This window comes from Pelobates fuscus, chromosome 4, assembly GCF_036172605.1.
Source record: "Pelobates fuscus isolate aPelFus1 chromosome 4, aPelFus1.pri, whole genome shotgun sequence".
NCBI classification, from domain to species: domain Eukaryota; kingdom Metazoa; phylum Chordata; class Amphibia; order Anura; family Pelobatidae; genus Pelobates; species Pelobates fuscus.
In genome coordinates this window covers 119888133-119915127 of record NC_086320.1, presented here as the reverse complement: position 1 = coordinate 119915127, position 26995 = coordinate 119888133, and positions in this window count along the sequence as shown.

The following is a 26995-nucleotide window of genomic DNA, read 5'->3' as shown; positions in this document are numbered from 1 at the left end:
TATAAAAATGCTGAAAGAGAACGACCTGTACTGGTTGTCCACGCTACTAGACCTCCGGTATAAGCAGAAAGTGCCTGAAATGTTACCGAATTACAGCAAGTCGGAAAGGATGCAGCAGTTCCAAAATCAATTAAAAAGTATGCTTTACACAGCGTAAAAGGGTGATGTCACAGCACAACGGGAATCTAACAGGGGAAGAGGTGAAAGTAATCCTCCTCCTCCCACGACCACGCCGCCAAGGACAGGACGCTTTACAGACGTGTTGTTGATGGAGGACATGCAGAGCTTTTTAAGTCCTACGCATCGCCACAGCCCTTCAGGGCCACCCTCAGAGAACGACTCAACCGACAGGTAGCAGACTACCTCGTCTTAACTGCAGATATCAACACTCTGATGAGCGATGAACCCCTTGACTACTGGGTGTGCAGGCTTGACCTGTGGCCTCAGCTATCCCAATTTGCAATAGAACTTCGGGCCTGCCCCTCTTCAAGTGTCCTGTCAGAAAGGACCTTCAGTGCAGCAGGAGGTATTGTCACTGAGAAGAGAAGTCGCCTAGGTCAAAAAAGTCTAGATTACCTCACCTTTATTAAGATGAATGAGGGATGGATCCCGAAGGGACTGACAGTCGGCGATACATTCGACTAAAAAAGGCCTGATGAGGGGGACTACTTAACACACCACTCCTATCTGGTGGCACATTAGATTGCACGCGCAGTGCCCCAAATTTGAAGTAGGAGGACCGACCAAGCATCTTTTTCCATCTCCCGCTTCCTAAAATCGATGCCTTATATACACGTCCCCTGATAGGGGACGTAACAGGGATCAGAGGCGGCTCTCTAATTAGGCGGTTTAGGCGGCCGCCTAAGGCCTCGCGCTGGCGGGGGCCTCGCGGCCGCCTAAACCGCCTGTGAGCAGAGTGTGTCAGGTCCTCGGTCAGTGACCGAGGACCTGACACCAGGAGGGGGCCCGGCGGCTTGCCCGGTATGCCGCCGGGTGCGAGGCCCCTCCTGGCTGCCCGGCCACCATCGCAGACACTGGTCTGCAGCTCCGCAGTGTTCAGAGCTGCAAACCATGTGACTCGCGAGAATTGGCCAATCAGAGCGTTGCCGCGGGTTACCACGGCAACGCTCTGAAATCTCGCGAGATTACATGGTCTGCAGCTATGCGGAGCTGCAGACCGGAAGCAGTGGCCACCGGACCACCAGGGAACCCACTGGACCACCAGGGAAAGGTAGGCTCTCCTTCCCCATCACCCCCCACCACCCTCAGCCTCACCCCCCACCACCATCACCCTCACCACCCTCAGCCTCACCCCCCACCACCATCACCCCCCACCACCCTCAGCCTCACCCCCACCACCATAACCCCCACCACCCTCAGCTTCACCCCTCACCACCCTCAGCCTCACCCCCCACCACCATCACCCCCACCACCCTCAGCCTCACCCCCCACCATCACCCCCCACCACTCTCACCATCACCCCCCACCACCCTCAGCCTCACCCCCCACCACCATCACCCCCCACCACCCTCAGCCTCACCCCCCACCCTCAGCATCACCCCCCACCATCACCCCCCACCACCCTCAGCCCCACCACCATCACCCCTCCCCACCCTCACCATCACCCCCCACCACCCACCACCATCACCCCCCACCACCCTCAGCCTCACCCCCACCACAATCACCCCTCCCCACCCTCACCATCACCCACCACCACTCTCACCATCACCCCCCAGCACCCTCAGCCTCACCCCCCCCACCACCATCACCCCTCACCATCACCCCCCACCACCCTCAGCCTCACCCCCCACAACCATCACCCCCCACCACCCTCAGCCTCACCCCCTACCACCATCACCCCCCACCACCCTCTGCTTTACCCCCCACCACCCTCAGCTTTACCCCCCACCACCCTCAGCCTCACCCCCCACCACCATCACCCCCACCACCCTCAGCCTCACCCCCACCACCACCCCACCACCCTCATCACCACCACCCCCCACCACCCTCATCATCACCACCACCCCCCACCACCCTCAGCATCACTCCCCCACCACCCTCAGCATTACCCCCCTCACCACCCTCAGCCTCACCCCCACCACCCTCAGCATAACCCCCACCACCCTCAGCCTCACCCCACTCACCATCCCCCTCTCACTCTCACATTACCCCCTCTCACTCTCACATTACCCCCTCACTCTCACATTACCCCCTCTCACTCTCACATTACCCCCTCACTCTCACATTACCCCCTCACTCTCACATTACCCCCCTCACTCTCACATTACCCCCCTCACACTCTCATTAGCCCCCTTACTCTCACATTAGCCCCCTTACTCTCACATTACCCCCCCCTCTCACATTACCCCCCCTCTCACATTACCCCCCCACTCTCACATTATGCCCCCTCACTCTCACATTACCCCCCCCTCACTCTCACATTACCCCCCCTCACTCTCACATTACCCCCCCCTCACTCTCACATTACCCCCCCCCACTCTCACATTACCCCCCCTCACTCTCACATTACCCCCCCTCACTCTCACATTACCCCCTCTCACTCTCACATTACCCCCCTCACTCTCACATTACCCCCCTCACTCTCACATTACCCCCCTCACTCTTACATTACCCCCTCACTTTTACATTACCGCCCCTCACTCTCACATTACCATCACCCCCCGCTCCCTGTCACATTACCATCACCCCCCGCTCCCTGTCACATTACCATCACCCCCCGCTCCCTGTCACATTACCATCACCCCCGCTCCCTGTCACCATCAACCCCCGCTCCCTGTCACCATCAACCCCCCGCTCCCTGTCACCATCAACCCCCCGCTCCCTCTCACCATCAACCCCCCGCTCCCTCTCACCATCAACCCCCCCGCTCCCTTTCACCATCAACCCCCCCGCTCCCTCTCACCATCAAACCTCCCGCTCCCTCTCACCATCACACCCCCCGCTCCCTCTCACCATCACACCCCCCGCTCCCTCTCACCATCACACCCCCTGCTCCCTCTCACCATCACACCCCCCGCTCCCTCTCACCATCCCACCATCACACCCCCCGCTCCCTCTCACCATCACACCCCCCGCTCCCTCTCACCATCACACCCCCCGCTCCCTCTCACCATCACACCCCCCGCTCCCTCTCACCATCACCCCCCCGCTCCCTCTCACCATCACCCCCCCGCTCCCTCTCACCATCACCCCCCTTTCACCATCACCCCCCTTTCACCATCACCCGCCTCTCACATCACCCCCCTTTCACCATCACCCCCCTTTCACCATCACCCGCCTCTCACATCACCCCCCTTTCACCATCACCCGCCTCTCACCATCACCCGCCTCTCACCATCACCCCCCCCATACACACAACACACTTCAAGCAGCTACCCCATACACAGGGTCTCAGACAAAAACGCAAACATGCTCACAGAGACATACATTCACACACACAAGGATACTCTCTGTCAGACACACTCTCAGGCACATACACAGCTAGACAGTGCATCAATGTGTATATGTGACACTTTTTTGTTAGTGGGGCCTCATGTTTGCGTTTCGCCTAAGGCCTCATAAAGTCTAGAGCCGCCTCTGACAGGGATTAAACTGATTGGAATAGTACTACTTAACACACCACTCCTATCTGGTGGCACATTAGATTGCACACGCAGTGCCCCAAATTTGAAGTAGGAGGACCGACCAATCATCTTTTTCCATCTCCCACTTCCTGGGTGGACATGGCTAGGGACATGACTAGCTTGGTATCCAACCTTGTGCAAATGGGGAGTTTGCGGTGGTGCAAATGGACTGTTTGCGGTGCGTTAAACGAGGAGTTTGGTCTGTCACTGTGAAGCGGGCGTAACCCTTACACTACCTGATCGATACAACATCATACCTGATGTTTTAAAGCACGTTATTCCAAACAGTTTAGGAATGTTAGGTGATTTATGCCCTTTTTGGATTAAAACCAGACTCTGCATCAACTATGTAATTTTCCATGGGAGTTTTGCCATGGATCCCCCTCCGGCATGCCACAGTCCAGGTGTTAGTCCCCTTGAAACAACTTTTCCATCACTATTGTGGCCAGAAAGAGTCCCTGTGGGTTTTAAAATTTGTCTGCCCATTGAAGTCTATGGCGGTTCGCCCTGTTCGCCCGTTCGCGAACATTTGCGGAAGTTCGTGTTTGCCGTTCGCGAACCGAAAATGTTATGTTCGCGACATCACTAATAAGGGGTGGAAACATTCAAGGCATATACCTACCCTACCATGCCTATTGATTATTCCTGTGTTGTGTCAAACTTAATATAGATTTACTTTTGACAGAACGGTTACTATTTAAGGAATACCTTTTTATATTCAGCGATACAGTCAATTCAGGATCAGTTTTCACGCACAAGTAGCATCCCATACTGTATAGGGGTAATGTATAACACAATTCTGGGTAAAAATAGGTTTATACATTAACTGAGGTACTCTACTGCCTGTTTCATATAATGAAATGTTTTTACATAGATAGTTCAAACTGTCCTCATTTCAGAAACCGTTCAATGATATTTAGGTATCACAGGAATGAAGCAGCCTGGGAGAGGAAGATAAGAGAGAGAAACAACATTTCAGGCAATTTGCACAAATCTGCAAGCATTTAACATTCTGAGATTAGCTTCTAGCTGGCTGGATGGAATTCAGGTGAATTTATTCTACTTTATTGAAATACAAGCTATAACCTCTGACATACAAATTTTCTGCATAATTTTACAGATTCAGATATCATGTCACACTCTATTACAGGATACATTACTAAGGTAGATTTCCAATTAGTCTGTTATTAACTTTGTACATAATGGGAAAGATTTATCAAAGGGTAACATTTCACTTTTTGAAAAAAAATGAATCTGAAATAGGCTTTTTTTGTTTTAATGCTTTTTTTTAGATTTTCATTTCTAAAACGGCTTTATATCAGTTCTTCATTTTAAAAGACATTTTAAGACACTGGTGTTTTAGAATGTGAAAACATAGAAGATAATACCAGTGTAATATTTAAGTCTATGTAATAACGGGCACGATTTTTTCTACTTCCATTTAAATTCTATGACACAGATATTTGCCAAGATGGGTTAACCTATGCAGCATGGCAAAGCAAGGACACTTACATTTGCCTAGATGAGTTATGTAATTGAGTTTACTATTCAATGACGTTCGTAGAAGGACAGGCATCAAATTTATATCACCATAATTTCAACTGGTTTGGCAGGGAGTGGAAAGATATCTGTTAAGGAGTTAAAATGTAGGAATATACTGTATGCTAAGTCATCTTTAAAAAAAATACTTTAGTTGCCAAAAATGTGTAATGGTCTGTGACGGCTCGTTAAGTTTTAGCCCTCACTTGGAATTTGATTTAACCTGTGACTCTGTAATTCTTCCATCTTGACCTGTTGGACTCTGCCCGCTTAGCTCTATTTACTCTATTTGTGACACAATGAGATGTCACACGTGGTTCAACTCCAAAAAACAATAGAAACATGGATGAAATATGAATGCAAGAAGAGAACCATAATTGGACATATACACTTATACATATTTATGGACAATGCATGACAATTTCTGTCCTGTAGTTTAAAATTAATTTAGTGCTGGTAGAAAATGACGAAATACAGCAAGAGAAAATTTTGCACCATATAAATTCTACATAGTGCATGGACAGCACTTTTCATGTGTCACCAATTAGTAAGAAGAAGTTATGTATGTCCTGGAACACATGGCAGTAGTGATATCGCGAACATAAAATTTTCGGTTCGCTAACCGCCATAGACTTCAATAGGCAGGCGAATTTTAAAACCCACAGGGACTCTTTCTGGCCACAATAGAGGGCCCTAAACAAGAATAAGGGGGGGGACCTATTGTCCTCCCCCCTGGCCCCCACCCCTGAGCGGCGGGTGGTGGCCCTAAATACAAATGGGGGGACCTATTGTCCTCCCCCCTGGCTCCCATCCCTGAGCGGTGGGTGGGGGCCCTAAACAAGAACAGGGGGGGGGACCTAATGTCCTCCCCCCTGGCCCCCACCCCTGAGTGGTGGGTGGGGGCACTAAATAAAAACTGGGGGGGGACCTATTGTCTTCCCCCCTGGCCCCCACCCCCGTATCGGTGGGTGGGGGCCCTAAACAAAAATAAGGGGGGGGACCTATTGTCCTCCCCCTGGCCCCCACCCCTGAGTGGCAGGTGGGGGCCCTAAATACAAATGGGGGGGCCTATTGTCCTCCCCCCTGGCCCCCACCCCTGAGCGGCGGGTGGGGGCCCTAAATACAAATGGGGGGACCTATTGTCCTCTCCCTGGCCCCCACCTCTGAACGGTGGGTGGGGGCCCTAAATACAAATGGGGGGACCTATTGTCCTCCCCCCTGGCTCCCATCCCTGAGCGGTGGGTGGGGGCCCTAAACAAGAACAAGGGGGGGGACCTAATGTCCTCCCCCCTGGCCCCCACCCCTGAGTGGTGGGTGGGGGCACTAAATAAAAACTGGGGGGGGACCTATTGTCTTCCCCCCTGGCCCCCACCCCCGTATCGGTGGGTGGGGGCCCTAAACAAACATAAGGGGGGGGACCTATTGTCCTCCCCCTGGCCCCCACCCCTGAGTGGCAGGTGGGGGCCCTAAATACAAATGGGGGGGCCTATTGTCCTCCCCCCTGGCCCCCACCCCTGAGCGGCGGGTGGGGGCCCTAAATACAAATGGGGGGACCTATTGTCCTCCCCCTGGCCCCCACCTCTGAACGGTGGGTGGGGGCCCTAAACAAGAATAAGGGGGGGACCTAATGTCCTCCCCCCTGGTCCCCACCCCTGAGCGGTGGGTGGGGGCCCTAAATGAAAATGTAACCCCCTTCCCCCCAGGTGACTAGGGGTCCCCAAACCCCTAGTCACCCCCTCCCCCAAAAATAAACTCCTACCTACCCCCCTCACCCTAAAAATAATAAGGGGGGACCGTTGACTAAATACCTGTAAAAATAAATGAAAATAAACTTACCATTTGATGTTTTCTTTCTTCTAAAATCTTCTTTTTTCAGCCCCAACAAAGGCCAAATAAATATTCATAATAACCGACGCAATAAAAAAAAAAATCCATCTTAACCCGGCGAGGGCTCCGCGCAGACTGAGCTCTGCAGGGTGGGGGAAGGCTTATAAAGCCTTGCCCCGCCCTGCAATTAGGCTCAGAGCACTCTGATTGGTGGATTTAAGACATCCAATCAGAGTGCTCTGACAGGTAAATGAAGAGACTAATAGGTAAGTCTCTCCATTTACCTGTCACAGCACTCTGATTGGTTGGTTTGAAATCCACCAATCAGAGTGCTCTGTGTCATTTTACACAGCGTGGGAAAGTTCTTTGGAATTTTCCCACGCTGTGTAATTTAACTCATAACTCTCTGATTGGTGGATTAAGTAACCAATCAGAGAGTTATGAGTCAAATTACACAGCGTGGGAAAATTCCAAAGAACTTTCCCACGCTGTGTAAAATGACACAGAGCACTTTGATTGGTGGATTTCAAACCAACCAATCAGAGTGATGTGACAGATAAATGGAGAGACTTACCTGTCAGTCTCTTCATTTACCTGTCAGAGCATTCTGATTGGATGGCTTAAACCCACCAATCAGAGTGCTCTGAGCCTAATTGCAGGGCGTGGCAAGGCTTTATAAGCCTTCCCCCGCCCTGCAGAGCTCAGTCTGCGCGGAGCCCTCGCCGGGTGAAGATGGATTATTTTTTTTTGCGCTAATTTTTTTTCTTTTTATTGCATCGGTTATTATGGATTTTTATTTGGCCTTTTTTGGGGCTGAAAAAAGAAGATTTTAGAAGAAAGAAAACATTGAATGGTAAGTTTATTTTTATTTATTTTTACAGGTATTTAGTTAACAGTCCCCCCCCTCATTATTTTTAGGGTGAGGGGGGTAGGTAGGAGTTTATTTTTGGGGGGAGGGGGTGACTAGGGTTTTTTGGACCCCTAGTCACCTGGGGGAGGGGGGTTAAATATGTATTTAGGGCCCCCACCCGCTACTCAGGGGTGGGGGCCAGGGGTGGAGGACATTAGGTCCCCCACAATTTGTATTTAGGGCCCCCACCCACCACTCAGGGGTGGGGGCCAGGGGGGAGGACATTAGGTCCCCCCCAATTTGTGTTTAGGGCCCCCACCCACGGCTCAGGGGTGGGAGCCAGGGGGGGGCATTAGGTCCCCCCCCAATTTGTATTTAGGGCCCCCACCTACCGCTCAGGGGTGGGGGCCAGGGGGAGGACATTAGGTCCCCCCCTTATTTTTGTTTAGGGCCCCCACCCATCGCTCAGAAGTGGGGGCCAGGGGGGAGGACATTAGGTCCCCCCCAATTTGTGTTTAGGGCCCCCACCCACCGCTCAGGGGTGGGGGCCAGGGGGAGGACATTAGGTCCCCCCCTTATTCTTGATTAGGGCCCCCACCCACCACTCAGGGGTGGGGGCCAGGGGGGAAGACAATAGGTCTTCCCCCCTTTTTTTACTTTAGGGCCCCCAGCCACTCAGGGAGGGGGGACCTTTTTTATTTATTTTTTGTTTTTTTTAACAGTGAGCAGCCATAAGCTGCTCACTGTTTAATAGACATGCCCCTACTCGCGTATAGCGAGTAGGGGCATCATTTACTAATACTAAGTAATCTTTACTTAGTATTAGTAAATTTGGCTGAAAGACCAATTTAGGTCTTTTAGCCTTTTAGTAGATAGCTCCCTAATACCGTGGGAATTAGGGAGGTATCTACTTATTCATTCCTGTCATTACACTGACTGGCTACGTAACTTACATTTTATATGCATGTATGTTACTTGATTGTTGTAAGTGTTGCATTATCAGGGAGGATAATGTATAATAAACACAGGTTACTGGCTATGGGGGGATAATGTATAATAAACACAGGTTACTGGCTATGGGAGGGATAATGTATAATAAACACAGGTTACTGGTTGTGGGGGGATAATGTATAATAAACACAGGTTTCTGGCTATGGGAGGGATAATGTATAATAAACACAGGTTACTGGTTTTGGGGGGATAATGTATAATAAACACAGGTTACTGGCTATGGGGGGATAATGTATAATAAACACAGGTTACTGGCTATGGAGGGATAATGTATAATAAACACAGGTTACTGGCTATGGGGGATAATGTATAATAAACACAGGTTACTGGCTATGGAGGATAATGTATAATAAACACAGGTTACTGGCTATGGGGGGATAATGTATAATAAACACAGGTTACTGGCTATGGGGGATAATGTATAATAAACACAGGTTACAAAAAAAAAAATGAATGCAGCTTCAGAATTAATCTAAATTGTATGCTGTCTAGGAGGTGGGAGGGTCTGGGAGGGAGGGTCTGCTGCTGATTGGCTGGAATGTGTATGCTGACTGTGAGGTACAGGGTCAAAGTTTACTCAATGATGACGAATAGGGGGCGGACCGAACATTGCATATGTTCGCCCACCGTGGCGAATGCGAACAAGCTATGTTCGCCAGGAACTATTCGCCAGCGAACAGTTCGGGACATCACTACATGGCAGATATTGAATCCCCACTCTCGAAGGAGAGCTGTCAGGCTCTGTCTGTTCTATATTCCACCACTGAATATCTAGAAGTAAATAAAAACTTTCTACATTAAAATAACTCTAAAGTAAGTCTTAGAAAGACAAATACTATATAAGGAACAGTGCACACACAAACAAAATGCAGTTTTTAAATTGTAAAATGCTAGTTAAAATGACTTATCTTAGCAAACAAATATGGGGATTTAGTTACAACATATGACCATATTATGGTAAACCCAACACTACGTCACAGTACCACAATATCCTACACTAATCTCAACATGGGATGCAAACATACTATCTGAAATAATTACTGCTTAAGCGGCTTCCAGAGATTCTCCTCAAATTTATGTTTTTCTGTGGTCGTCTCCAAAAGGCCAGCTATAGTGGAAGCATTGGGTGCTCAACCCAAAATGAATCTGAGAAAGCCAAATACTATGAGAATCAGACCATGCAGATCTATAAGTAGAATGACCAAAAACACCATGCTTTCATAGACTTACATTATTCAGAGCTTAAATTGTCAAGTCCTATACTACTAGCTAGGACTTAAAAGTTGTTTGCCACTGCAAGTTTAGAAGGTCCATGGCATATTCACCATGGGTAAATTTCTTCTCACCAGTACTACATTTTGTGTAGAGTTTGAGCCCAACCACTGATTGCATTTTGCATACAGGTTATGAAGATAGATTGTCTCCTGCAGAGCATGTGCATTCAGCCGAAGAGGGAGGAGAGTCCCCAGCACCGAGGGAGTCCGGCGCTGGAGAAAGGTAAGTGTTTAACCCCTTCCTCCCCTAGAGCCCGGCGGGAGAGGGACCCTGAGGGTGGGGGGGGGGGGAGGGGGCCCTAAAGACCATATTAGGCAGTCCTGATTGGTAAATGCCTAATATGTTTAGGATCTAAATTAATTTTTGATAGTTAAAACTAACCCTACACCAACCGCCACACTAACACTATACCAACCATACCTCTTACCCAAAGCTTACACTAACTCGAACCATATACCTTGCTTATCTATGGGCTCTGGAGAGTAATGCAGTGATTGTAATATAATCCTATTTTTTTCTCATCTGAAAATCCATTTAATTTTTTCCAGATTTGTAATAAACTGGCTATGATAATGCAAAAGTAATCATTTGAGAGAAGTATGCACTTTGGCTTTAAAATTAAAATGTCTGAGAGCTGAAGAGGAATTTACAAACTAGCAGCTATGGAGCAGCTAGTCCAAAGACAACACGGGGGCTGTAGTATATATGTTTATACTTTTACGGAACAATTGTTAATCTTGTTTGAGCAGGGCCTTTCTCAACTTTAATTGCTGTCAACATTATTTGTGTATGTCAATTGTTTACTTTTAAGTACCATCTTATTATTGTAAATCTCTGCAGAACATGATGCCAGTATGTAAATGGCAATACTATAAGAATATCTATACTGCAAAGTAATGAACTAGTAACAAATGCACATAAAAAATAATATGTGTATTGTTGCTTATTAGTGATGGCTCGGTAAATTTGGGGGTTAATTCATTGACCGGCAAAATGTAGGCACAAATAGGAAATTGTAGAAAAACTATAGTAAATGCTTGGAAATTTTAGCCTGAACTTTGCATTGCCTTGTTTAATTCACTATATTTCTATGTTTAACATCTTAGGGATGGAGGCAAGTGTCCATGTTCTGTACCAAAACAAAACAGAATATAAGCTGTAGGTTTGTACCACAGTAATTTAAAGGTTTCTCTTTAAGATACCCTCATACCTAATATATATATATATATATATATATATATATATATATATATATATATATATATATATATATATATATATATATTTTATTTTATTTTTATTTTTTTAAAGACAGAAAGGGCTTTCATTTAACATCCGATATGCATACCTAACACAACAGTAAAATGTAAAAAATGGGAAAACATTTTTTTTTTGCTTATAATAATCTTTACATATTCAGTGCAACTAATTAAAAATAACTCAAAATAGATTTGCATATCAGTCCTGATTGTTAAATGCCCAATATGTTAAGGATCTTAATTCATTTCTGATAGTTAAAACTAACCCTATACCAACCCCCACACTAACACTATACCAACCATACCTCTTACCCAATGCTTACACTAACTCTAACCATATACCTGCCCTATCTTACCCTAACATCAAACCTACACTATCTTTAGCCTTAAAACAGTATTAACCCATATCCAGTATTAATACGTACCCCACCCTAACCCTACAGCTAACCCTACCCCAACACTAACCGAAACACTAACACTTACCCCTTATCTAAATGGGTTTTACTGTTAAACATAGCAGATAATGGTATGTTGCCACCATCTACTGCCCATTTTTAGACTCACACTTAGTGGAGCCCTGATTCCCAGCCGATTACACTGTGATCGGTGCTGGGCGCAGCTTACAAAGCCCAGCACTGGTCCCAATCAGCGGGTGCAGGCTGGGATACTCTGCCTGGGTCTATTCAGACTCTGGAGTGTCTCCCCAAAGATAAGATCTAATTTCCACTTGATAAAGCCCTGTGTGGTGAAAAGCATTGTGGATTTTAAAAAATCAATTTCAATAGAATAATTTTGGCTATTTAAATTCTAAAAATGTGCCATCTTTCCAAAGTTTTATCTTATTTTTATTTGCCTGGCATCTTGTTCTACTCCAGTGAGGATCTCTCCAAAGAATCCAGGGTGGGGATCATACCACCTGTGCGCTACACATTGAGCGGTTAACCTGCTCAATAAAATGCGAGTAAGATTTATTTTCTGTTTTTACTCCTGTTTATATATATACGGAGAGCACTATTTTTGTCTGTTCTGTTTTTTTGGGGTCTTATTATTCCTATATTGAAGAGAAAAAGCTGATTACTACATCAACTCACATATCCTAGAAGTGGGCATCATGCCACTCTACACCCTATACTAGAGCTGGTTTGAGCTCAGGTTTGAGCTCTTCTTTCTACACTAATTATTTAGTTCAGTTGTTTGGGACATACTGCACTATTGGATTTCTCTTTCTGTTTCATATATCTACACGAACTACAAGCCACTTTTGTTTCAAGATTCTGCACAAGAGGAATATTCTCCAAAACCTGTCCTGTTTTTCTTGCAAGTTGCATTTTATATCTTTTGGACTTTATTGTGGACTTTTTGTTTCTTATTGCCTGATACTATATTTTAGAGTTTGTAATAACAAGCTGCAATTTATATTTATTTTGTATTTTACTGTGAACTTTTATTTTTTTATCTGTCTGTAACTATATTTTATAGATTTTAATAGCATTACCTTTCTCCCCTTTTTCCACATACTGTCTCCCCAAAGCTGCCTGCAACCCAGAGAAACCATGGCGAGGCGCAATCATGCTAATTTTTTTCCCCCGCAGTTTTATGAATGACTTCTATTGTTGTACAGAGTTCATTAAAAAGTCTGGGGCAACTAAAAATGGCCCAGTTAACTCGGGGAAGCGCCAAATATCCATTGATACCTGCGGTTAATAGTGTGAGCAGAGATTTAACCCTTCTCACACAGCAATCTTTTTAATAGGCAACAGCTCATCAAGCAAGTTTGGTGCCACTAAAATTGGTGCAAGCAATCAGAGGGCTTGACAAAGGTCCTGGGGCTGAAACATTGCAATGTCTGTTCATGTCCAAGAAATCTGCTTGAATTGATGCAGTACTTGGGTGGTCTGACTACATGACATTGAGGGATTGCCAGCCCTTGTTCAAGAGCACCCTAATACTGTTTATATGACTCCGGCTTCCTTTTCTAGTGTGGACTACAGTAAACAATTATGTTCTAAAGGCATTAAAGCCCATGATAGTTAGGATGTAATGAATGACCATTTAACGTCTTTAACCCCTTAAGGACCAAACTTCTGGAATAAAAGGGAATCATAACATGTCACACGTGCCATGTGTCCTTAAGGGGTTAAAGGGTTAATAGACACCTTAACATTTGCACATTTGCCTGTTTTTTTCTAACTGCATTCATGTAAGCATTAACTGTGACTTCTATGCAACAGCAAGAAGGAATACTGCTTACATAAAGTCTACTTGGAGACAAATAACCTACAGTAAAATATTTACTAGAGATCACACTCGTCTTTTTTTGTTGTCATGAAACTGATATCAATGCAAATGAAAAACACGACAAGAATGATTATGCAAGATTGACTGACGCAAGTAAAAACTGTAGTTTCTGTATTGTCAGTTCAAGGCCTCTTCCCGAGCGTATGAGAAGAAGGAACATGACTGCTGCTACATCTGGTAGCCATGGCAACAGAAGGATACCGTGTATGGCAACTCATCTGGACCAGGGTCTGATAGGTATTCTTGGCAGCCGTCGGTTTGTATATGTCACAGTTGTTGTCTTGTTGTTTTTGTGTTCTTTTGTTATTTTGTCACATCTTGCAGCTTATTATTGCCAGCAAGGAACTGTAAAGTACTGCCAATTCGTAGTGGGCTTAGGAAGGCACAGCCTGCATTTTAGGTTTGTTATGGTACTTTTTCAGTAAACCAAAATGTTTAAATGTCTATCTGTTCCTGTCCAAATTAAAGAGAATTGAATTGCGTATATACGCTGAAGTAATTCATTCTGACACACGGAGTTCAGGTTAAAATAACTTCGAGGAAATTTATTGGCAAGTAAAGAAAAGCGGGCGCGCAGGCCCTTTTAAGAGGCATTTTCGTCATCATTGATTATCAAGATATCAGTGAATAAACATCATTAATTGGATTAATTGTTAAAGGACCACTCTAGGCACCCAGACCACTTCAGCTTAATGAAGTGGTCTGGGTGCCAGGTCCAGCTAGGGTTAACTAATTGTTTTATAAACATAGCAGTTTCAGAGAAACTGCTATGTTTATCAATTAGTTAAGCCTTCCCCCTAATTCTCTAGTGGCTGTCTCATTGACAGCCGCTAGAGGCGCTTGCGTGATTCTCACTGTGAAAATCACAGTGAGAGCACGCAAGCGTCCATAGGAAAGCATTATGAATGCTTTCCTATGTGACCGGCTGAATGCGCGCGCAGCTATTGCCGCGCGTGCGCATTCAGCCGACGGGGAAGAACGGAGGCGGAGAGGAGGAGGAGAGCTCCCCGCCCAGCGCTGGAAAAAGGTAAGTTTTTACCCCTTTCCCCTTTCCAGAGCCGGTGGGGGCACCCTCAGGGCACTCTAGTGCCAGGAAAACGAGTATGCTTTCCTGGCACTAGAGTGGTCCTTTAAGTGTCTGGATTAGTATCCACCTATCAATATAATTAATTGGCTCAAAAACTAAGTGGTTAGCTTCGTGTCCACCCACCAAGAGGTGGTATTGTTTTGGACACGGGTGGGGACAAGGGGGTCTTGAGCGTCATTTTACACGGTCGGTGATGTCAGGTCTCGTGGTTAGGTGCAAGGTCTCTTATGAATAGAACATTTCATTACTACTGTGTTCTCATGGCCTTTAAATTATACTATGTTGCGAGTTAGGGGAAATTCAACAGTTCCTGGGTTAGTCATATCCTTATGGAGAATACAGTCTTTGTCTATTGTGTTAGATGTGCTGAGAAATTCTGTCATGTAATGTAGTTTTCATATGGAGAAGTCAGGTTATGAGGACAAAATGGAGGATTTGTCACAGTATCAGGTTAAAATGGAGTTAGTGCAATAATTCAATACAAGTTCAATAAAGATTTTTTAATAATTCTACATCACAGCTTATTATTGCCAGCAAGGAACTGTAAAGTACTGCCAATTCGTAGTGGGCTTAGGAAGACACAGCCTGCATTTTAGGTTGAAGAGGGCTGAAATGGACTATTGGGAAGAATATAGTTTATCTGACTGTTAAAAGCAAAAATAGTCCAGAAAAACTGTCTTGAATAAAAGTACCCTCTTGGGTAGTAGTAAAAGCAAGTGGAATTTGGATCAAACAGAACAATCTTGTCTAGAAGGGTGTGCAGGTTTTCAGAGTAATCCATATATATCACAGAAAGACAAAAGCTATATATGCTATATATGGATTACATCAAGGAACTCTGAAAACCTGCACACCCTTCTAGACAAGATTGTTCTGTTTGATCCAAATTCCACTTGCTTTCACTACTACCTAAGAGGGTACTTTTAGTCAAGGCATTTTTTCTGGACTATTTTATTACACTAATAGTCCTACCTAACACTAGACGTTGTTACAATATTTGCGCATGTTTTAGGCATAGCCATTGTTTGTATTTTTTGCTTTTCCCATTCAATAAGGGTTTGAGCGGGATTCTTTTTGTCTTCTGTTAACTAGCACTGATCCTTCTGTTGTTTGTTTATCTGACTGTTGCCTATCTAGCCTGCAGATTACAGTTTGTTAAATGGTTTATGCTGGTTTGATGGGGCCATTGTGTAACACATTAATTGAGGTCTGTCTGGTTTTCTTGGAGGTGGGTGGGTATACGGGTTTATAGTTACGTGGCCAGCAGTCAAGGTGGCATTTTTAAATACAAACTTCTGAATTTTACAAAATGTTTTCAATTTTTTAGATTGTTCTTCTGATCTCAGAGGATTGATGGCAATATATTGGCGGGTCTAGCATACTTGTGCACCAACGTGGGTGATATGGACTTTTCATTTTCTTTTTCTTCTAATTGTTGTGCATTTGTTTCCCATATATCTTTGTGTTCTATATATATAAAATTGCTATTCTTTTCACATTGTGCTGTGCATATAAATTAGTTGTCCATGCAACAGATTGAGCAAGCATGTAACTAAGCCAATTTATTTGTCAATAGGAGGGGATTTCTCCGTTCTCTCTCAAAGGAGCAGTCTAAGCATCATGACCATACTTGTTGAATTGATGCTAGTAGACTGCAGGCTTTGTCCACCTGTATTTGGGTCAAACTATTTTCAAGCAGTGCCTTACCACAACAGCCTGGCCCCACATGTCATACTCCAAACAAAGAAGTTCCAGTTCCTATAATCAAAATCAGCTAGAATTAACAATATGGCATCTTTATAGATAGAAAGTTTCCCACTGGTATTTTTTTACAAAATCTAAACATATGCAATATATATGTAGAAAAAAACACATATAAAGCTGGAACTGTCAGGTATACAATGCTGATAATCCCAAATGACTTGAATAACAGTGGTATGATTAGGTATGATTATTTGCAGTTCTATTTACAGGAAAAGAGTCCAGAAGACATACAAACCAACTTGCAAAAACCAAAGCAGCAAATTTGAAAACAATGGCTAGTTCCACATATTTAGAACAGGTTTTAGTAAAGTTTGCAAGCTACAAATACTCCCTACTTAATGGAAGATGGTATCATCCATTGCACATGGGGTGCCGTAGAACTACAACTCTCATGATGCTTTACATGCATTTGAAATGCCTTTAGAACGGCAAAGCATCATTAAAGCTGTAGTTTTAAAACATTTGGGGGATCTACCCTTTGGGCACCCCTGCTTTAGGATGTTAAATATACTGTCACTTCCCTGGATTTTAAATGGTATGCTTACTTATCTCCTATATTTAACATATATAACAATACACATCTGTGAGGTGTAAAACATAAAATGAAATATGGAAATTCCCACTTTACAATGGAAACACACTCCTTCATCTTGGCTCCCTGTCATTAATTTTTTATGAGCTCTGCCCTTCGCACCTGGCAGTCAACATAGAGAAAGTTAGTGGAGAAGAGGAGAAATAAAAACAGTTTCTATTTCTCCTTTTCATTAGCATTGTTTAGCCTCATCCAGACTGGATAATGATATCATTAACCCCTTAAGGACAGAGCTTCAAAAGCTTGTCTTTCCCTTAATGACAACGGCATTTTTTGCATTTTTTGCTGTTTGCGTTAACTGCAATTTGCATTTTACTAATTTATTGCACCGACGCATATTATATACCGTTTTTTAAAGGACAGAAAGGGCTTTAATTTGATGTAGCATATATACACATAAATGCTTATGTATTATAAAAAAAATACAGAAAAATGCAAAACAAAAGAAAAATGTTGATTTTTTTTACAGTTTTTGCAATAATAATGTGTGCACAATTAGTGCAGGTTAAGAAAAGTAATTCAAAATAAATTCATTTAGTTGTTCTGATTTACAGAATATATAATGTGTCTGGGATTTTCAGTTTTTTGGGTAGTTACAGGTCACAAAGCACAAGGAGTAAAATAAACGTTTGTCTTGTAAGCTTAATAGCCATAAAAGAAAACAAAATTGCCACACAAAAGTATATATTTATATAAAGTAGAAACCACATGACATTTGCACAGACGTTATTCAGCATGTGCTACAAACCTTATATAACCTTTTGCACAGACGTTATTCGTCATGTATTATACCCTTATACTAAGTAAGACACGGACACAGTTAATTCTGTTGGAGTACAAAGTCCACAGCTTTTATTAATTAAATTATTAATTAAATTATCATAAATTAACATAATTAACATAATTTAGTGTCATTGTCCAACTATACATTAAATTACTATACCCCCCACACAGTACCCCTGACAATGACCCTACCAATTGAACAATAAATAACCAAATAACAATTCACTTGAACCACGGCCTACCAAAGAGGCCCCACATCATATTGTTAACTGTAGGGGTGTACCTCAGACACCCCTACACCCCCAGGTTCGTCGCCACCGAAGAGCTAGAACCAACCAGTCCTTAATTCCATCAGGCCTACACCTCGGCCTGTCCAGTTCAAACTCCACGCCAAATTCCAATTTTTTACTACGCCCTGTTCCGCCGCTGTGACTAAACGGAACTGCTAAACTTAGGGAGGGTGGGAGGGACAATTTACAGGTAAGAGAGGCTCTGGTTAAAATGGCCCCTATTCTAAAATGGCTGCTCTTTATACTCCCTGTCTCCACCCCCAAGCACCATTAAACTAACCCAACCCCCAAACACTAGCACCTGCCCACTCCCTGGCTCTGTCAAGGCCCACTCCTCCTACTGCGTTGTTCCATGGGCTTCAGGCTATTTACCTAAGGTTGTTTTGACACTTTCTACGTAGCCATTTCACCGCCAACCTCTGCTAAATATTGGAGTAAAATTGTGTTTTTTGGGGGTTTTGGCACACAAACTTATAACAAAGAACTTCTCATGTGTATTTTGCAAAGTTGATGTGTGCTATTCCTGTACAAAGTTTTATTTTGTATTCAGTTACATCTGCTGAGTAAAATGACATGCCCATTGTATGTCTTTGGCACTATTTTGTGAAGCTACAGTGCCATATAGGAGACCTGTCCTTTTCAGTATTCACAGTCGAATTTCGAGAGATGGATTTAATGAGCCTATGCTTCCATTTGGGGTATTATAGTAGTTTGTCTGTTCAAAAAAAAAACCCACAAAGGCCTACCATTTGTAAAAGTAGACACTCCAGGGTATCTCATAAGGCGCATATTGTGCCTTAACATGCCCCCATTATTTCACCAATATATGCCAAAGTATGTGGTAAAAAATAATTTTGTGCATTTTTTACATACGGATTGCATTTTTGCTGGGCATTTTGTATATTTCATATGTGCCACTAAGTTCAAACCCCCCAAATTATGCTCAGCTAAGTCTTCTGAGTAAAAGGACACCCCCATTGTATGTCTTTGGCACTATTTTGTGAAGCTACAGTGCCATACAGGAGACCTGCCCTTTTCAGTATTCACAGTAGAGTTTTGAGAGACGGATTTAATGAGCCTATGCTTCCATTTGGGGTATTATAACAGTTTGACTGTTCAAATAAAAAACACAAAAGCCTACCATTTGTAAAAGTAGACACTCCATGGTATCTCATAAGGTGCATATTGTACCTTAGCATGCCCCCATTTGTCCACCAATATATGCCAAAGTATGTGGTAAAAAATTATTTTGGGCATTTTTTTTACATACGGATTGCATTTTTGCTGGACATTTTGTATATTTCATATGTGCCACTAAGTTCAAAACCCTCACATTATGCTCAGTTAAGTCTTCTGAGTAAAAAGACACCCCCAATGAATGTCTTTGGCACTATTTCGTGAAGCTACAGTGCCATATAGGAGACCAAGCCATATCAGTTTTTACCAAACTTTGAATTTTGACGCTGGGCCTATGTGCAATTTCCAAGCATCTTTGCAGGTTTTAAATTCAAACTACCCCACAAAGGCCTACCATTTCTTAAAGTAGACACCCCAGGGTATTTCAAAAGGCATATTTTGAACCTTAGCGTGGGATCATTTTTCTGCTAGCTTGTACCAGGTGTAGTGGTAATAAGCGTTTTTTCTGACTTTTTGACACACAAAGTGAGTTTGCACAGTATATTTTGCAAACCTTATGTGTGCTACCACTGTATAATACTTCATATGTTGCTCAGTTATGTGGTCTGAGTACAGCAATACCCCCGTATGTACCTTTGCCCAGGGCCGGCGCTACCTGTAAGGTGGACTAGGCAGCCGCCTAGGGCGCCCCTTGGGAAAGGGCGCCCCCAGGAGCGCCGCCCCCCCTCATGCTGCAGCCGCCCGAGCGCTCTGTAGAGAGCCTCAGGCGGCTGCAGCTTTGCCCGGGCTGGTGCGTCCATGAGGGCAGCATGAGGAGAGGGACTAACAGGAGGGAAGCGCTCAGCGCTCCCTCCTGTCACTCCCTTACTGTATGGTCCGCCAGTACAGGGAGCATCTGTCTCCTGTACCCGGCCGGACTAACAGGAAGTGCACACTTCCTTTTAGTCCGTCCGGGTACAGGAAACAAAAGTTCCCTGTACCCGCGGACCATACAGAGCTCGGCCACGATACAACACAGGTTGGGGGGGTGATAAATATAAAAGGGGGGGATAAATAGAAAGGGGGGGAGATAAATATAAAGGGGGGAGATAAACAGAAAGGGGAGGAGATAAATATAAAGGGGGGGAGATAAATATTAAAGGGGGGAGATAAATATAAAGGGGGGGAGATAAATAGAAAGGGGGAGATAAATAGAAAGGGGGGGAGATAAATAGAAAGGGGGGAGATAAATAGAAAGGGGGAGATAAATAGAAAGGGGGGAGATAAATATAAAGGGGGGAGATAAATAGAAGGGGGTAGATAAATATAAAGGGGGAAGATAAATAGAAAGGGGGGAGATAAATAGAAAGGGGGGATACATTGAAAGGGGGGGAGATAAATTGAAAGGGGGGAGAGATAAATTGAAAGGGGGAGAGATAAATTGAAAGGGAGGGGAGATAAATTGAAAGGGGGGGATAAATTGAAAGGGGGGAGATAAATTGAAAGGGAGGGGGGAGATAAATTGAAAGGGAGGGCGGGGCAGATAAATTGAAAGGATGGGGGAAGATAAATTGAAAGGGGGGGAGATAAATTGAAAGGGAGGGGGAGATAAATTGAAAGGGGGGAGATAAATTGAAAGGGAGGGGGATAAATTGAAAGGGGGGGATAAATTGAAAGGGAAGGGAGGGGAGGGGAATTGAAAGGGGGGATAAATTGAAAAGGAAGGGGGGATACATTAAAAGGGATGGGCGCAATAAATTGACAGGGAGGGTGGGGGGATAAATTGAAAGGGGGGGAATAAATTGACAGGGGGAAAATAAATTGACAGGGAGGGGAGGAAGAAATTGCCAGGGAGGGGGAATGAGAGTGGGGAGGGGAGAAGAGAGTGACAACAGGGGAGAAGAGAGGGACAAGCAGGGGAGAAGAGAGTGACAAGAGAGGGGGGAAAGAGAGGGACAAGGGGGGGGAGAAGAGAGTGACAGAGGAGGGGGGGAGAAGAGAGTGACAAGGGAGGGGGGAGAGATTGACACCCATCACACACACACACGCAATGTACCCCTTACACACAGAAAAACACACAATGCATTACACAAACAGACACACACACACAAGCAATGCAACCCTTACACACAATGCATCCCTTGCACAGACAGAAACACACTAATGCATTCCTTACACACACTCAATGCACCCCTTACAGACGCACACACTGCATCCCGTACATACACAGAAACATACCTTGCAGCCCTTACACATACAAACACAGATTCACACAATGAAAGACCTTACACACATATCAGGACATCCCCTACACATTCCACCCCCTGTGAACAAACTCATTGGTGAAACATGAAGGTGGACCCTGGGACCCAGACCTTGAGCTGTGTAAAGGGCCCCAAAAAAATGGAGCTGCTTCCCGTTCTCCCAGAACATTGATTTTTGTGACCACAGTTACAAACAGCCTCCAGAGAGCCTGTTCTACACCAGACCAGTGGAGCCAGACTGCAGCTAGAGCCCATCATCATCCTCATCTGGTTGTAAGTAGGCAATCTAGTATATTATTTGTGGCACTAATCTCTAATTTACCTCACATTAAAGAAACACTATAGTCCCCAGAATCACTTCAGCTTAATGTAGTGGTTCTGGTGTCTATAGCCTGTCCCTGCAGGCCTATTAATGTAAACATGGCAGCACTGCAGCACTGGCATTAGTTAACATGGCAGATTATATGAATGGGGCATTGTGATGTCACATGGGGGGGGGGCGGCAAACTTTACTTTTGCCTAGGGCGGCAAAAATCCTTGCACCGGCCCTGCCTTTGCCAGGTATATGTGGATGTTGAAGGGGCACATTTGAGACGCAGCCATTCAGTATTTTTCTAACTTTGAAGTTTTATGCTGTGTCCATGTTCCAATTTGGAGTAGTTTTGATGGTTGGCTATTGAAACTTCCCCACAAACACATACTATTTATTAAAGAATACACCCTGGGGTAATTCAAAAGGCATATTTTGAACTTGGCGTGGGATAATTTTTTCTCTAGTTTGTTCCAGGTGTAGTGGTAATGAGCGTTTTTAAATGTATTTTTGAACTTTTTAAAACTTTTTTAACTTTTTAAAACTATTTTTTAAACTTTTGTTTTGCTTATTAATTTTTTTAAAGTTTCCTAAACTTTCTTAAAACTTTTTTTTACAGATTTAACATTTTTCCAAGCTTTTTTTTTTTACAGTTAACCCCTATCTAGCACTAAGCAGCACTAACAGTAAATTCCCCATTTTCCAATAACTCCCACCCACCCCAGCTAGCAAAATATTTAATTAAACAATATTTAAATTAGTTAATTAAATACATTTAACCCCTGAGGGTTAAAAAAATAAATAAAAGTTAATCGTCAGGGGTTAAAAAAAAATTAGATCACAGTATAATACTGTGATCTGTATTTTAATCACTGTAGGCAGTGATCGACTGGCAAGGAAGGGGTTAATTTTTATTTGGACTGGGTAAAGGATTTTTATTTTTTTTTATTTTCTACTTAAACGTTATTAAAACTTTTTTTTCTTAATTTTTTAAGTTTTTAAAGCTTATTCTAAAACTTTTTTTAATGTTAACCCCTAGTTAGCTCTAAATTAGTTAGTTAACTCTAAATTCCCCAATTCCCACTAACTTCCACCCTCCCCAGCTAGCTAAATTTATAATTGTAAAATATTTAAATTAATTAATAAAATAAATTTAACCCCTGAGGGTTAAAAAAAAAAAAAAAAAGAATTAACCTTCAGGGGATAAAAAAAAAAAAAAAAACAGATCATAGTAAAATGTAATCTGTGCCAATTGATCACTGTAGTCAGTGATCAATTGGCAGGGAAGGGGTTAATTTTTCATTAAAATGGGTAAAGGGGGGGTGGGATTTTAATTAAACTTTATTTTTTTTTGACAGGGGGCAGGATCACTGATGATCCATCTCCCTGCACTTCACAGTGAACCCGGAAGTGCAGGGAGGTGGAAGGTAAGTATACACCGCACATGTGCTCGCTCTGACATGCTGTCAGAGCGGGCACATGTGCTGGGACAGCGCGAGTCGGTGCTCCCGGTCTGCCTCTAATACAGAGGCAGACCGGAGCACCATTAACCCCGCGATCGCCGCGATTGTGGCAATCTGGGGTTAATTTTAACGGGTGACGGACGAGGTCCGTCACTCGTCGTTATGGCAATCCCCTGAGTGACGGACATCGTCCGTCACCCGTTGTTAAGGGGTTAACTACATCTTTATCATAGATGCAAAAGATAACAGAGCAGCTCATGAAATGTAATAGTTTAATGAGTTACAAGTTTGATTTTCAAACTTAATTTGATGTTACGAATTCCAGAGCAGTGTCGGTGTCAGTGGCATTGGTAGGTCATTCGACTACACTAACGTTAGTGAAGCTATGAGTGTAGTTTATAGTATTCAGAAATAAATGAACTGCAACATATTCAGGAAGTAAAACATAACTTCTATCATATTACAGAATAAATAGTTTGTTCTGGGAAATATGTAAATAACTGCAACACTTCTCATTTGTTTTGTAAACAAAAAAGTAATCAGCCAAATGTGTTTTGCACATATGCTGATGATAAATATGACCGACGTCAAGCGTTTTTTCCACGCTTTTTCAAGTAAAACCCTGTAGGCAGGCTGTTCAACATCAGCACAGTTTCGACAAGCACATTAGATTTACAACCTTTTTATCTTGGGATGGTTTATGTACAACAACATCTGGAATTGTGTGCCCTCGGGATTTTCAATTTGTGCATCAAATTTCCTCTTAAATCTGAAAGTGCGCTCATCATAATGTAATGTAATTTAATATATGCACCGAACATGTCAGTATTATAAAAATAGACAATAGCTTCAGGACCTACAGGAGATATTTGAAAAAAGTGCAGTGTTTTAAAACTTGGACAATCCCAGTGGATGCTAATTTAATCATAATGATCATTAAATGGTGACTGCATCACATTTAGAACTTTAAACCATTGTTTTATCAGAGCACACAATAAATCTCGCCATTGCTTACATACATATACTGCCAAATGGTAGACCACCCTCCGTACAAGCCTACTGAGAAACACTAAGAATGCCAGTTGTCATGGCATACAATTTTTCCTGTGATCTTTGTCAAATGAATCTCTATTTAGTTGAGGTAGAGACTAGCAATAGAAGCTGAATATTATTTATTCTCAGCAATAGTTTTTTTTTTTTTATGGGAACAAAAACCACCAGCCAGTGTTTTTAGTTTATATTAGGTATTACCAAAACAAAATGCATCAGTAATGCTAGACTTGTGCATTTGGTTCTGATTTGCACTTAGTTTTTAGACCCAATTGGCTGTTTGACCCAATTCTTCAGATGTATAACCGAACAAAAGACTAGCGTGATGGCCAAACATGCTCATTTGATTCGGAGGCCAGTCCATGTCGATATATAAAGAGATGGTTGATGGGAAAAAAAAACAATTGGTGGTAAGGGACAGCCAATAAATGATAATTTTATTCACAGATTTACTAACAGGTGACTAATTGAGGAAAGAAGGAGGAACAGTAAAATAATAGCTATCTATATATTTATTTAATATACATATAACTAACTTTCCTGAAGAAAGTTTGAGCTGTCAAACCGAAACATTGACTAAATAAATAACACTTTGTGCTCTTTATCAATAAGTCCCGACAGTGCCGTTATTTATCCAGTGTATATTCATATCTGTATATGTATACATTTGCACACACTGATCAGTAACAAAATTAATACCACTGACAGATGAAGTAAGTAGCATTGATTATGTTGTTACAATGGCACCTGTCAATAGTTGGAATAGTCAGTTCTTGAATTTCATGTGTTGTAAGCAGGAAAATGGTCAGGAAAAAACCTATGAGTAACGCTTACATGGGCCCCTATCAGTTTAATGCAGAAAGAAAAGTCCTACGCTCACTCCCATTACTGGGCGGCTGCAATGACTACAGTACACATCAGCCCCAATACATAGTAAAAACCAAAGAAAAACAAGTTACCTGCGCTCTCTCCTTAATCCCTATGTATTTTTAAACAAATGGAGTTTTTTTAGTTACCTCCAATGGCCATGAGAGGATGAGCCCACCTGCCAACGTCAAGGCAGACCCCCCTAGTTGGGTCCTAACTCTAACCATTCACCTTGCTTCCTTGAGCCTCTGGCAAAAATCTCTAATGAGACAGAAAGGGGTATTTTTTATATACACCCCTATACATTATTACCCTTAATAGGGAACACATGGGATGGGCGGCTGCATTGTAACAAGTCTGAGTAATAAAAAAATGGATACAAATGCAGAAAGAAAAGTCCTGCGCTCACTCCCATCACTGGGCGGCTGCAACGACTACAGTACACATCAGCCCCAATATATAGTAAAAACCAAAGAAAAACAAGTTACCTGCGCTCTCTCCTTAATCCCTATGTATTTTTAAACAAATGGAGGTTTTTTTAGTTACCTCCAATGGCCATGAGAGGATGAGCCCACCTGCCAACGTCAAGGCAGACCCCCCTAAGTGGGTCCTAACTCTAACCATTTACCTTGCTTCCTTGAGCCTCTGGCTAAACTCTCTAATGAGACAGAAAGGGGTATTTGTTTAAAAAGACGTAGGGATTAAGGAGAGAGAGCAGGTAACTTGTTTTTCTTTGGTTTTTACTATGTATTGGGGCTGATGTGTACTGTAGTCATTGCAGCCGCCCAATGATGGGAGTGAGCGCAGGACTTTTCTTTCTGCATTTGTATCCATTTTTTGTATTACTTAGCCTTGTTACAATGCAGCCGCCCATCCCATGTGTTCCCTATTAAGGGTTAATAATGTATAGGGGTGTATATAAAAAATACCCCTTTCTGTCTCATTAGAGATTTTTGCCAGAGGCTCAAGGAAGCAAGGTGAATGGTTAGAGTTATGACCCACCTAGGGGGGTCTGTCTTGACGTTGGCAGGTGGGCCCATCCTCTCATGGCCATTGGAGGTAACTAAAAAACCTCCATTTGTTTAAAAATACATAGGGATTAATGAGAGAGCGCAGGTAACTTGTTTTTCCTCGGTTTTCCCTATAAGTTTAGCCCTGCAATTGTGATTATTACAATTATTGATAAACTGTAATATTTACATGCAGGGTTAACTCCAAATCTAGGGACTGTCTGATTGATTTAATGCTGTCATATGGTGTAGTCCTAAAGCACATTAGGTCTCCAACGTTGGCTGACGTTGGTGGATGAAGAGCGGAGCCAGCCCCTTGTCCAGCGCCAAAGGACATCGGAACTGGAATCAGGTAAGTGACGAAAGTGTTTAAGAGGGGGGGGCACTAAAGGGCACTATAGTGCTAGGAATACAACTTTGTATTCATAGCATTATAGTTTCCTTTAAGCAAGGTTAAGCAAGGGAGAGAGAGAGGGAACATAAAAATGGTTATGCACGTAAAAAAAATTAGAGGCAACAGAAAAAATTGTATAAAAAGAGGTCAAGCTAAGGGGGATGTCAGCAGGATTTCAGTTTTAACTTGGCTTCATATTTCTAATAGTTCTAATAGTTTCTAATAGCCTTCAAGCATGACTTGTATAACTCACAAATGGTCACAATTGCATTCTAGAAGTTGAAAGAAATTAACTGGAAATT